This window comes from Ischnura elegans, chromosome 3 (assembly GCF_921293095.1).
Source record: "Ischnura elegans chromosome 3, ioIscEleg1.1, whole genome shotgun sequence".
Classification (NCBI taxonomy): Eukaryota; Metazoa; Arthropoda; class Insecta; order Odonata; family Coenagrionidae; genus Ischnura; species Ischnura elegans.
In genome coordinates, this window is record NC_060248.1 from 26,646,846 (window position 1) to 26,659,407 (window position 12,562).

A 12,562-nucleotide genomic window follows, 5' to 3' on the forward strand; every position below is an offset into this window, starting at 1 on the left:
CTATTTAAATGAAAATTACGAGTCTACCATTTTTATTTCTTATTTACTCATTTCGTGCGTAGGTAAAGTAGTATTACGAAATGAAAGAATAGATTTCAATACTTTATCTGTTTACTTTTTAATAATCCTATATTGGTTGCTATTATTATAGAGTTAGAAGAGTATTATGACTGCTACGAATTGTTTATTTGTTTTCGGCCTGATCTGTTTTCCACTAAAGCACCGTTAGAGTGAAATTGTCTTGTGAAGATTTAATAATTTTTTCCCCTAGAACTATCAAAATAATTTAAAGTAGATGTATAAAAAATGATGAGAGTATGTTAGATTTTAAAAATGTGGCGCGGAAATGTTTAATACCTAGGGATTCCTAATCACCAAGAAAATGCTATTATTCCACTAGTGCAAAAATAATCCCTTTCGGAAGATGGTAAGTACCCCAACGAATTCTGGCGACGAAGAGCTTTCGGACTTTCACCACTCCGGGAGAAGGTACTTCGTGCTTCTCTGTAATTGTCCTATGATTTCCGCTCTTCGTAAGCATTTAATCATACCGTTTTGTTTTGATAGGATTTGAGTTGGAATGACCCGAAAAATATCTCATGCACTCTCAAGTATAGTGCAATGTTGTGTTGGTATTTTCTCCCCTAACCCGAAAGTTCACTACTGATGGACTCATTTTCTAGGCATATTTTGCTGCGAAATATGAAAAGAAAATATTGAGACCCATAACTTTCTCAGTTTTCACCCATGACTCACTTGATAGAAAAGAATCATTGAAGTCCTTGACTTTTTCACCAGAAAGGTAGACTAAATTTGTATAAATCACTCACGACATCCGTCAAATCACTACGGCTGCCACATGGTATTATCTACCTTTCAGTTTCCAGTGAAAGAATTGAGTACTGAATCGTGCTACTGGCTTTATTCCGATGACGTGACGTACATGAATATTTGGTGGAAATTTTTGTGCTTTTTATTTGTCAGTGAGTGGATTGACCTTAAATTATTTTTTCTAAATTATTTCACCATATGGCTATCGAATTAATGAATGAAATTCCGATTTCGGTTCTAGGGAAATGACGCCATTCTCTTCGATGAATGCCATTAAGTGTACGTGCTCAAGATACTGGCGGCGTTAGATGACCTTAATGGGCCATAGGGCAAAGTTTGGACCGGAGGCGTGATAACCACGCGAATTATGGAACTACTAAAATAAAAACAACATTATTGATTTAGAATATAATCATGAAATCTCATGTCGGTCATTAAAAAAATGCATTGTCATTACATCTCTACATTGGCATTACATGGCATTGGACGGACGACTCGGTAGTAGCCGTATTAGGTTTTGGGTTCCGCTGACAACTAAAGACATTAGCACCCTAACAATTTGGTCGATGATGATTTTATGTTATAAAACGCCTGTAAGTTCTCTGTGAAAACTGACCTTCTCTGCATTGTGGAAGTTAAAAAGGAACAATTAATATAATAATGCAATATTCAACTTGATTATATTATAAATAAAACGAGAGCAAGAAGTCAAACTTGCTTTTGTCTAAATTAGAGTGGTTGCAGGGAGAACTAAGTCAAACCTACGCAGCCATATGGTAATTAAATAAAGACCTATTGGCTTCAGCGGATTAATAAATGGTGTTCAGAGTTGTCCTCCTTAACATCCACTACAGGTCACCTGCAGCAGTAGATTCCCAAATCCTGTGGTGTTTCCGAAGAACGCTACACAAAAGTTAAAGCCATAGCCGGAGGCATCTAGGCACGCTGCGAAGAATAACGAGAGGACCTGAGTTCTGATGGAACTGATGACGTTTTATAGCAGAATCTCTCTACTATAATTTTTTTAATATGTGGTTTTCACAATGGAGGCTTTCCATCTCGTCTAAACTTCTATAGCGTTTCTAGTTTTCATTCAATTGTTGCGCAATGTTTTACTAAAATCCTTCTTTCCGCGAAGTAATTTGGTCCAAATGAAAGGTCGAGACAAATTGAAGTTTTATTTAGTTTTCGGGCCCTTTGTACGTCCGTAATTTCGGCTCTTTGTCGCTGTTAAAATCGTTGGTGCCGTCGCGTCGTGGGTTATGAGGTCCTTCGCTTAGACCCGATGTTCATTCAAAGAATTTTGTTGGTAAAAGGGTAAGAACCGTCACAACGAAACAAAAATCTTCCTCATTCAGCCTCCGAATAAGTTTTAAATTAGAAAACGCTAATGTTGCCCCCTTTTTTATTACTTGGTAACGTCATTAGAATTCGGGTTCATTCACTTGCTCAATGAAAACCCCTCATCGTAGGAAGGAATAGCTCACATGACTTTGAACTACAATGGACCAGAACACGGGACGCAGTGGTGCCATGGTGCCGGAATGCGCCTGAACGCCGTTCCGACACTGCAAAAGATTTAATACTCAAATAACACTTTTATCAATATTAGTGCCTAAAAATTTCTAATATATACATTCGTAACCAAATTATAAAAAATGTTATAAAACGTAAATAATAACTAGTAATAAATAAAACACACTCTTCTAAAAAAAGATAAGAAAGGTGCGTTCCCGCACTGCTAATTTTGCCGTGACGTCACTGCAACGGACCACGAGAGGTCGATGCGCAAGGATACCAGGATAAGCCGATAATTAGTAACCCTCCCGTAATGATTAGGTGGCGTCATAAATGTATCTGCGAATGTTTCAAAACTTTCGATTTTCGCCGCCAATAGATTCAGAAGGAGGCGATGGATCGGAGAATGAAAAATTATTGGTCTATTTATTTTTAATCTCTATCACTATCGAAAATTAAAAATAATTGGTGAACGAGGCTATTTCGGGCCACTGCTACTGTTTACATCGTTGCTGCCACCGCGACGTGGGTAATTGTAATATCGACAAAACAAAGCGCTTATCGCATTTTATGTCAGTTGTTCGTGGGATCACTTTTTCAATGGCAAAAATATCAATGGAAATGAGTATGGGAGGGCATTTGAATAAGCACACGGCGCGTGACATTGGTGCCTCCTCTTCCGTCTTCTCTTGTCCGCTCCGATAACGCGTATGTTTCATCCCGGGCGCGGTTTTTGACATCGGAGTGACTGGTTAGCACGTGGCCTTGATCTATCGCCTCGCCAGCTGAAAGGAGATAGAGCAACGAGGAGAGGACGAGGAGACGATTACATTAGCACGATAACGATTGTGTCATACTCACCCTATCGCACTCATTAGTACATTCACATTTTTGTCGCGTTCGATTTCTATATACTTCGTCCGCGAAATTACAAATGCTTCATTCAGCCGTACACTTAAGGCCTGGTTACACGGTGCATTAACATACGGGTTAATGTCTAAATGTATGAACGCGAGAATGAACGGAAAAATTCACCGTGTAACCACCCCAAAATGTACAAATGCATGAACGCGTGAACGGAAAATAGAACCTGTTCTAATTTCGTTCATGCATTCGCACAAGTTGAACTCACAACAGAGCCACCTGGTGGCAACAAAAACTAAACGCCTCACGTTACGAGAAAATGTGTGATAACTTGTGCGGACGCATGTACCGTGTAACCGCTCATCCATGCTCGTCGTTCACGTTACACGGTGCATTAACCCGTACGGGTTAATACGCCGTACGGGTTAATACACCGTGTAACCAGGCCTTTATGCTTGACGCTTTAGTGTTACCTAGCTTAATCCTAATGCCTGTGTGTGAACTTCATTCATACGCCATCGCCGCGAAAGGGAAAATTTCGTGGGGGTGAGGGGAGCCGCGCCGAATACTCCAGAAACTTTCCCTGAGGGATGTGCTTTACACCTATAGGAATTATTCCGATCCGCCGTCATTACGTGCGGTTGATTCCGAGTTGTTGGCAATGGGATCGGAATTTTTTTTCAATTTTTTCATTCAGACGATGATATGAATGAGCTCTCGTAGTGAAACTTTGAAAAGGAAGGATTTTAAATACCCAGAGTCCGATCGTGCCGCCAATTGCTCGGTATTCACCGCTCGTAATGACAACCGATCGTAAAGGCCGTTTTACACGGGAATCGTCATTGCGCAATCTGACGTACGTACGAAGGCGCAATCAAAATTGCGTTGCGTAAAGCGGATTCTTGTGAACTGAGCAAAAATTTCTACTTAAAAAATAAGTATCAGATGTGAAAATGACAAGTTGTGTGATAATAAATGTCTGAGTACCTACAGGAAATGTTTGGTTTGCTAACTTCGAGTGACTTGCCGACAATGACTCAATGTGAATAATGTCTCTCGATACTCCAGTGGTAGATAAGTAAACGCAAGCAAATATCATTAGAAAATCGTTTTTCGAGCATTTATACGTACGTTTTACATTAAGTATTGAACTATAGGAAGGTTAGCGACGCATAAACTTCCTTATTCTGTGCAGGAATATTTCTCGGGTTTCCCACCGGGTGTCGTATCGGGTTGTAGTTCCCAACGTTTCCATAACTAAGTCCGTCATCGTCATCAGGGGTTAATGATGACGATGACGGACTTAGTCATGGAAACGTTGGAAACTACAACCCGATACGACACCCGGTGGGAAACCCGAGAAATATTCCTGCAGAGCATACGCCGGGAAAAACTCAGATTCCTTATTCTGCCATACCATATAACAGGGCCGGCCTTAGGGCGGGGCGACCGCCCCGGGCGCCGCGCTTTGGGAGGCCCCGCGTTCGTGAAAAAAATCAAAATATACGATATACATGTGAAATTAAAACTATCTTTTTTCATTTTACAGTAATTGCTTTAGGCTTACAACTAATTAACTTTCATAATCTAACTTATAAAAATACATACCTATTGAAAAAGCGCGCTTTTTATGTTTATTTTACGTTATAATTTTATGAATTATATATAATTATAAATTTTGTTTGTATTATACCATTTTGAACTCAACTGCGTGATGGTATCATAACGGCGTAATTACGAAGTCTGAATTTGGGAGGGGAACACATACTTAGCCAGAGAGTGGTAGGGATTCAAAATTCTCGAGTTTGTAGATGGGGTATAGAGTTTAATATTTTAAGTGAAGGGCCCCGCACTGAAGGTTCGCCCCTAGTCCCGCACCTGCTTGGGCCAGCCCTGCCATATAAGTTCATGTTAAGTTCCATTGCATTTACGAGAGATATCAGATGAACCAAGTACATATATGTTGCAATGTTCAAGAGCATTCCATGAATTTAATAGGCGTGAAAAATTTGTAATTTTCGATTATGATTTCCGTCTTATTCCGATAAGTGCGCGTCGCGGAAAAGTATATTCTAGGTAGTGGCAAAAGCAATCTTATCTATGCGTGGGATCTTCGTCTCCCTTTTCACTGTTTTACCTTATGAATTATGCTCATATTCCGCTGCTTAAGTTTCAGGATAATCGCCTTTGTGTCAGTGCATTTACAAAGCAACCGTGATGTTACCGTGACGTTTTTGTCGATAAATGTTTTTTTTATTCTGCAGATTTATTTCTTAACCCCAGATATCACGAAATGAATTAATATTGTTTTCTATTCGAGTATATCTTGAAATTATGGTAAAAAGTCTTCACAAAGCAAGAACTCTCACTTTACGACGTTTTTTTATATCTTGAACGTCGTGCAACTGAGTCTCTTCTATAGAGGTAAAAAGATTTTTCTTCGCGCAATTTCCGATGATTGGAAAGCATATTTTGGTGTAGAAAGAACCTGAGAATTCCCAGTATCTGTTTGGGCAGCAACGTTGTGCTTCGCTTTGATAGGACGTGACCATAAGTTCGCCTCCTTGACCTCCACACACTTAGATGTACGTACGTGGCCGCGGCCATTTTGACATTTGCCGCTCTTATCGCAGATAGCTCGCACAAATTTCGACCAGGCCGGGCTAATCTTTATTTCGTCTGATGCGGGCATTGACATTTCTTATATTTGGTGGTTGAAATGAATTTCTTAACGAACGATCTCCAATCTGACGAATGGGATTGTAGTTCTCTCAAAGCCTCTTCATGTCTACCGATATCGTAACTCTTATATATTCCGCTGTTCTGTACTTCTTCATTTCATAACCATAATGATTATTCCTCTGATTATATGAGTCTACAAAATGTATCCTCCCTTTCCCAAGTCTTTCGAGGAGTCTTTCCATGGATGAGTTATTTTGTAATTGATATTTTCCGATTTGAAATTTATTTCTCAAAGAAGGCAGGGATACTACCGCTTCAGTGGGTAATATGAAAACGCAAATATTTTCCTTTATTAAAAAAAAACAAAATATTGAAAAATCATGAATTTACAATATATTTCTTCAACAAATGAAGTTATTTCGATTATGAAAAGTGTAAAAATTAGTTTAAAACCCTATACTTATTGTAAGTACCCTGTTTTTAAAAATGCTTCACCTCTGGTTTGGGACCCCCCCGAACGAAATTCCCGGCTACGCCGCTGTACCGCGTCAACCCATCTGAAAGAGTTTTTGTGAAATCCAACAGTAACTGGTTGACATCCAAAAGATGGGCAGTGGTGCAGGGCTCAGGTTTCTACAACTTTTTGTGAACACTTAAAAATATAATCTCTTCGTCAGCTTCATACCCTTGGATTAATAATTTGTTTATTGTTTTTTTATTTATAAGTAAGTGGTGAAAACTGACGGCAACCGATATATTTCATTAGAGAGTGAAAGAAAATTAACTTGCTACAAATGGATTTCGCTTAAACTTTCTCCTAAACCTTCAAAAGGCTTTAAACGCTTACAAAAGACTTTTAAATTCAGTATTTCGTTCCTGTGAGTATCCCCAGATCTCCGGGAAAGTGACAAACCTATTAAACTCTTTCCATGAAGCTAATGCCTCCGAAATATCCCATTTCATTCATTCTCCATTTTTTTGTTGGCAGAGTTTGTATTTTTATCTTCATATATCGCCTTGATTATAAAACGTTGTTGAATTATCTCGCTAATGTTGTCCTTTTATATTGTCTTCCTCTTAAGACTTCTCGTTTCTATGTCTGCCGATTGACTCCCCTCGGCATGTTTTACCTTGCTGTCATTCTAATTCAAATCCTTCGTGACAATTGTTTGAAGATTGCCCTTATTGCTCAAGCTGGCTGTGAAGAGAAGGGCGGCTCCGAGCATTCGTGAAACTTGATTTTTTCATCTTATTTTTCTTTTTTTTTTAATTTTAAGTTTGTTAATTATCACGAACTTATTAATGTAACCATGATAATTTATTCGGTAAACTATCGCTGTATTACCGACAGCAAGCTTGAAATAACACTAATAAACGACTACTATTGCCTGTAGAAATGTCACATTTCCACCTCCATGAGGTCAATCTTACCACTGAGCGTATTTCATCAAAAACTTGAACCGTCGACTCTGAAATGTGGGTTTTATCAATTGATAATTTGAATTAAAATTTCTGTAAATGAGCATGCACTCGATCAGATTTTTTCAGAGTATTACAACATGCCCTCCCGTTTGGGCGTTTACTATTTTTTTCCGTAGGTTCCTTGAGCGCTAATGCGCGTCTGTTAGAAATTTAGTCTCTTCTACGAAATATTATAAAGCAAACGTATTAATGAATGTTAAACGAATTAAAATTATAGTTTCCCCTTTATTTTCCTTCGGTTCCTATTTTCGAAAGAGATCTAGAAAATTAAATTCTATGTAACAACCGTGAGTTACATTATATGATGAAAAAATATTATTTTATGGTCTGAACTAACTTTTTTCGCCCCTAGAGATACTGGGTGGGTGCCATTGCATTTCATCTGTTTTTATTTTAAGTAACTTCTTCTGGAAAATGAGATTTAAATGTAAATGATTATTCAAGATGAGCAATGGTGAGTCAAATTTATCAAATAACGAGAAATGAGGGAGACTACGTACTAGATGTTTGATTTGATGCATAGTAGAGCGAGGCGAAGTTTAATTTAGAGTAATGAGAATGACGAATGAAATTCTTTTAAAAAAGATTATTTTTAGCTAATTATGCATGGAAGAATGGAAATATTTACTTTTGAGCTACTTCATCTGTGGCGTAGTTCGTAGACTTTTTTGCTCCATGTGTAACTAATTCAGTGATATAGTGGCTACGACCGTCTTTACCGTAAAAAAATACTCTCTCATCTATTTTCTGTTGACGGAAAAAATAAAGATTTTCGTTTCAGGTTGGTATGAACTTGATATGGAGATCGATGTTGTCCTTTAGTTCCGTTCGGAGGGCCATTACTCAGCCGCTGGAAAAGTTTATCTTAACCGGTGACCTCTTCGTGACGTTGGAGATTATCGGTTTCCTAGAATTATATATCGCACCGAATGATGATTTTAATTTACATCAATTCAGCAGAGTAAGTTTATCGACAGAAATTATCGAATAATAAATGTAGTTAACCAGGTTATTTCGTTAAATAAGTCATCAAAGTCTAATATCAACCACTAACTTATTTAAATAAACGCGTGTAATACTCCACACTATTGTGAATCTGCCTGAGCTTCCAAAACAGAGCGATATTTTTTATGTTCTAAGTATCCGAAACCTGGGTTATGTGGGTTATGTAACCTGGGTTATGTGGGTGTGCGAATAACCTGGTTATGGGTTGCCGCAATTTTTTGGAGTCTTTTCCTTGCTTTTGGGCTGCAACCTTGTGGCGATGGAAAGGCTTGCGCGTTCCTATGACCGCTAGAGCTGCACTGGTGGGATTAATTCTAGATTATTCTCGGTAGGACCATCCATGCCAGATAAGTCGAATGGTAGAAGCCAGACGAAAGGTAGCCCACGTGATGGTGTCATATAAAACAGGGGCGCTGCTAGGAATTTAGGCAGGGGGGTTTTAGGTGCAACTATAATACCGGGGTGTATGGGGGTATGGAATACCCACCAGGATATGGGATAGGTGCGAGATTATAAATTGCGGAATTTTAAGATAAATGGTTCAAAATGGTGAGTTTCACGGCTTTCTGAGGGAAATTTTATTCATCCTTACAGTATTGTATTAGTAATATCAATCCAATTAAGTAAAATGGATTAAACTTAAAAATTTCTGTGAGCTCTGGGGGGGGGGGGATTAACCTCCAAAACCCCCCCTCGCTGCGCCGCAGATATAAAGGACAATGTTGGAAACCCAGGCAACTTTCTCTTTGGAACAGGAACCGTTCACAGAGGGTGTCATTCACGGCAGTGAGGTCTTCGAGGTGGTCAATGAGTGAAAACCTGGCAGAGACTCATTATCATTAGCAGCATCATAGGCATAAAGAAAAGAAGACCAAGACGATGGAGAAGAAGAGGGCAGCGATGATTGTAGGGGCATGGAATGTAAGGACAATGATGATTTCTGGGAAACAAAGTATCAAAAGGGAGGAAGTGAGATTAAATATCTTGATGCTGTGAGAAGTTAGCAGAAAATATAGAAGGATCCGTAGAGGAGGGGACGAAAATTAACAAGGAGTTGCTTAAGTATTAACCAAGAAGCTAGGCAAGAGAGTGACTAGTATAGATGAGCGATAGAATTCTGGTAGTAGATATTGAAGCGCTACCCACCAATCTTATGGTGCTTCAAATTTAAATGGCCACTAGCAGTCATGGAGAGGATGTATGAATGTATGTAGATGAGGTGTATGAATAGCTCGCAGAAATAATCCGAGAAATCCGAGGTAAGAAAAATCTTGTAGTGATAGTGGACAGGAACGCTTCAGTCGGGGAAGGGAGGGATGGAAACGAAATAGGAGAATTCGGATTAGAAATGCGGAACGGCAGGAGAAAGAAAGCAGTAGAATTTTTCAGGAGAAATAGGTTATTCATCACAAACATGTGCTTCAATCATCATAAAGGTGCAAGGTGAAGGTACACAGGGAAGAGTCCAGGAGATACCACATAGATGACATCATGGGAAGGCTGGTTGAGGAAAAGTGTGAAAAACTCACACCGCTTCTCTGCGGTGGATGTGGATTCAGGGCTCAACCTAGTGCTTATGAAATGCAACGTAAGATCCAAAAGACTAATAAAAATTAGAAAGGCGATGAAATAGAACGTAGAAGCGCTAAAGGGGACTATGAGGAGAGAATAATAGGAATTAGAGGAGAGTGGTTTCCGAGAAATTGAAGATAGGCGGACTATAGAGGAAGGGTGGAGTCAGATTAACACAGGAACAATCGAAGCAGCTGAGAATTCAATTGGTTTGGTGGACAGTCAGAGGATAAAGAAACCTTGGATAACGGAGAAAATTATAAACAATGGGGGCATAGGTAAATTGAAGAACGTGGATACAGAGCAGAGTAAAAGGATGTATAGAGAAATAAATAATCTCTTACGGTAAGAAACCAAAAGAGCGAGAAAGACTTGTTTTTAAACACAATATGAAGAAATGGAAGTGCTTGAGAAAGTAGGAGAGGTAGGGGCTTTTAATGCCAAGGTAAAGTCGCTAACCGGCGTGCAAGAAGGCAATTCATGTCAAAATTTAAGGCTAAAGATGAAAGAATGCTAATCGAGCCAGACGAGGTTCAGACTAGATGGAAGGAATGTGTGGAGGATCTGTATAACAGAAGGAATATGGTGGAAAGATTGAATCTGATAGAGGAAAGTGCAGTGTAGGAGGATAATCGAGGGCCGAGGATCTTAGGCGTGGAAATCGAGAGCCCATTATGATATGAAGGCTAGAAAAGCAGTGGGCCTGGTCAATATCCTGTGTGAGCCGTTGAAGAATTTAAGGAGGGATAGTAAGAGGGGGATTTTCGAACTAGTGCTCTGGATCTATTAGGAGGGATGTTGGCCGGAGGATTTCGTGAAAACGGTTCTAATTTCGCTACCGAAAAAGAATAAAGCTGTGGAATGCGGAGATAATAGGACTATTAGCCTAATATCGCACGCGGCGAAAATGGTACTGAGGATGTTAAACAGACGAATGGAGGCGGGGGCAAACGAGTATTTAGGCGAAGATCAGTTTAGTTTTGGAAAAGGGAAGTCAACTCGTGTTCTAATAGCGATAATGAGATCCCTCGAATAGACGAACCTAGAATATAGCCAGGACGTGTTTGCCTGGTGAATGAATTTTGAAAAAGCATTTGATAGAGGGGACTGGGTCAAGTTAATGGAATTTCTTGAGAAATTCCGAGAAGTAGAAGGAATAGGCGACTCTTTCGTTATCTGTAAATGGCCAAAATGCGCAAGTGAAGGTAGCGGACGAATAATCTGGATGGGCAAGCGTTGGCTGAGTAGTGAGGCAAGGCTGTCCACTATTGCCGCTGCTTATTAACGTGTACGCAGAGGGGATGGTAATAGAGGCTTGGGGTTCGAAACTGGAGTAAAAGTGAATGTTTGAATCAGTAAGGTTCGCGAATGATTAGACGTTGATTAGTTAGTGAGAGAGAGGATATGTATGTGTTAGGTATGCGATGCGAGGAAATGGCATTATGATCGATCGCAAGAAGACCTAAGTTATACAGTTTTTCAAAGCATAGCGAGATAGTAATGTGTATGGGGCAAAAGCTTGAGCAGGCAGAGAAATTCTCCTATTCGGGTAGAGGAGAACTGACACCGCATAAGGACTTAAAGAAGAGAATTGTGTTAGAAAAGGAAGCGTTAATGAAAGTTTGAAAGGAAAGACGTGATTTGAGGATCGTTATGTAATATTTAAAAAAAGAGGTGAATACTAAATGATGTGGGAAAATGGGCATTTAGGAAGGAGAAAGAGAAAAGGCAGGAGCTTGTCATGATGTGGGAGTGAAAAAGAAAAGAGAAGGTTAAGTGGACGGAGGATATAGAGATAAATGCAAGGTTACTTCTCGGGAAAAACTGTTATTGGGCTCTTAAATCATTGCTAAAATGCAAACTTCTGTCAAGAAAAACTAAATCAAAACTGTACAAGACAATAATACAACCAGTAATACTCTACGGATCCGAAACCTGGACTTTAACAAAAAACCAGGAGAGGAAATTGATAGTTTTTGAAAACAAGATCCTCAGAACAATATATGGTCCTATTAATGAAGATGAAGTATGGAGGATCAGAACCAACAAAGAGCTCAGAGAAGTATATACAGATCCGGATATAATAGCGCAAATAAAAAGCAGGAGATTAAGATGGGCCGGTCATGTAAAGAGGAGAAAAGATGAGTCCATGCTAAGAATGGTATCTGAAAATCAACCCCGAGGAAAACGTCCGCTTGGGCGACCCCGACTAAGATGGCAGGACCAAGTGAAAAGGGACTTAGGGAAGATGAGAGCAGATGCAGAATGGATGGCGGATAGAGATAGATGGCGACATGTTGTTGGTGAGGCCAAAAACCTCCTGAGGTTTGAGTGGCCACATAGGTAAGGTAAGGTAAGTGGACGGAGAGGATGGGAAAAGACATGGTGGGTGGACAAAGACATGCTAGACATGATGGGTGAGGTGAGCCAGCTTCTAGATGAGATACGGTGGATAGAGAATGTTTGGATGGAGCGAGTGCTGAGCGGGAAGGGGATGTTGAAAACAGCTTTAGAAGGTTGGATGAACGAGGAAGGGGAAGAAAGAGAAAAGGAATTGTGGATAGAATGAAATGGAGTTGGTTTTTTGGGAATTGAAAAGATAAGTCCA